Source organism: Rhamphochromis sp. 'chilingali', assembly GCF_963969265.1.
Source record: "Rhamphochromis sp. 'chilingali' genome assembly, chromosome: 8".
In the NCBI taxonomy this organism is placed as follows: Eukaryota; Metazoa; Chordata; class Actinopteri; order Cichliformes; family Cichlidae; genus Rhamphochromis; species Rhamphochromis sp. 'chilingali'.
The window spans coordinates 22,244,458-22,246,333 of NC_137935.1; the positions used below are offsets into that span (position 1 = coordinate 22,244,458).

The window sequence follows — 1,876 nt, forward strand, 5'->3', positions numbered from 1 at the left end:
ATCCTTAGTCTTTTTTCCTTCAAAAACTTCCCTCTTACTAGCAAGCTCTAAAATTCAACCCACACTCTAAGTTCTACCTCGCTCTTAATCTCCGATCCACAACTTCTTGCAGAGCACAATTTTTTCCTACTTGTTCGCTCCCTGCTCTGCTCCCGAATGCGCTGCTTACCTCGTTTGAAAATTCCCCCCTTAGACCAACTCCGCCTCACTGCGCCCCGCTGCCAATCACATAACCCTTGCACCGCTCCCTTCGCACCCCGGTTAGCCAATCCGCTCCAGGTCCGATTTTTATGATCTCCCGCTCAGGTTAAGACTACCCCCGAGCTCCCAGAAGACCCCTGCCTTCAGCCATATCAACAACTGGAACCGCTCAGACTGCTTGCGAGTTCGCATAGGGAGCGGCCGATTTCAACAGCAACTTGCGTCTCTTTCCTTATCCGCATATCATTCGGTAAGTGTTAATCTTCCTCTCTAACTACATTTTTGCATTTTCCTTTTTACCATTCTGTCAATCCTTTCATTTAAAAAAATAAATAAATATCACAATGGTTTGTAACAGGTACAATACACCATCCATCCATCCATTCGCCTCCACTTATCCTTTTCTCAGGCTCGCGCGGTGCGCTGGAGCCTATCCCACGTACAATACACTTTAAAATACATATAAGCTCCACTTTTAACTCCCGTAAAAGTTTATACATTACATGTCTACATCACCTATCATGGCCTCATCGGGTATCTCATATCATCTTGTTATTGTTATGTTATGCTCCTTTGATATTTTGCTAGTTTGCGTGTTTTAAAACTCTTTTTGTTTTTCTTTATATTTTTAGACCCAGATGTGTTAACCTGATCCCTGCGAAACACCAGCTCTGCGTGGATTTTGACCGCGAGTGACCGGATGTTGTTTCCGGCCTGAGGTTGCCTGAAATGCCGTGAGGCTCGTTTGAAAGATTGCGCCCGAGACCAACTCCGCCTCCAAGGCATGCCTACCTTTAGCTGCCACCAGTGAGATATCAGAGCCGGGCTCCACATATCCAATCAGGAGCACGAGCAAGACAGCTTTTGCAGACTCTCCAGAAATATACAAGTCCTTACCAACTGCTCTGCAACCCAGTGTTTCTGGTCCCCTCACTAACATCGCTTTTTGAGATATTTTTTATGAACCACCAAAAAAGCAATTTTACCCCACAGTACAGAAGACTGGGTCTGAGGGCAGCAGCGGGGACAAATGATTGTAATGAAGCGACGGACATTTCATGGCTGGTCTTGCATAATCGTGAGTTATTATGTCATATGCTGATAAGTACATAGTTTTGCAAGAGGCATACAAGCACTGTGGAAAAAGTAATCATAAAACTGTTTTTGTGAACACCCTACGTTATGCTTTAAAAAATGTGATACATGTAATGTGATCATCAAAGAACATGATTTTTTTTTTTTTAACTTTTATTCTTATGCTTTTAAAGTATGTCAGATTATCTTAAAACACTTATTTGTATGTTATAATGTTTTTCTTACACCATGTGTAATTTTTATAGACACCTTATTCATTGTATCAATGTGTAATTATGTATCTTTGATAAATAAATAAAATATTTAATCTTGTATTTGTGTACTTTCTGGTGATTCAATAAAAAATTAGTCACATATCGCTCTGATAAACACAGATGGCTGAAAGAAATGTTTGATGGAACAAAGGAAACAAGTGTCTTGCTGCTAAACTTTTAAGTCACCATGGTTTAAATGAGAAAGTCTGTATGTAAAACATGAAAAACTCCATATCAGTGATATCTACAAAGGTGTACTCATTTCTTTGTAATGGTACTTTACTGTTCCAATGAAACAAAAAGAAAATCTCATTTTTAAAGTACAT

The 1,876-nt window shown here is 40.0% G+C and overlaps 1 long non-coding RNA gene across 1 annotated transcript; it reads left to right on the top strand.

Moving 5' to 3' along the window:
- Positions 1 to 252: 252 nt before the first annotated feature.
- LOC308401312 lies at positions 253 to 1,608 on the top strand. Its single transcript, XR_013972519.1, has 2 exons — positions 253 to 451; positions 834 to 1,608. It is a non-coding gene; the product is annotated as an uncharacterized lncRNA (long non-coding RNA).
- Positions 1,609 to 1,876: the final 268 nt, after the last annotated feature.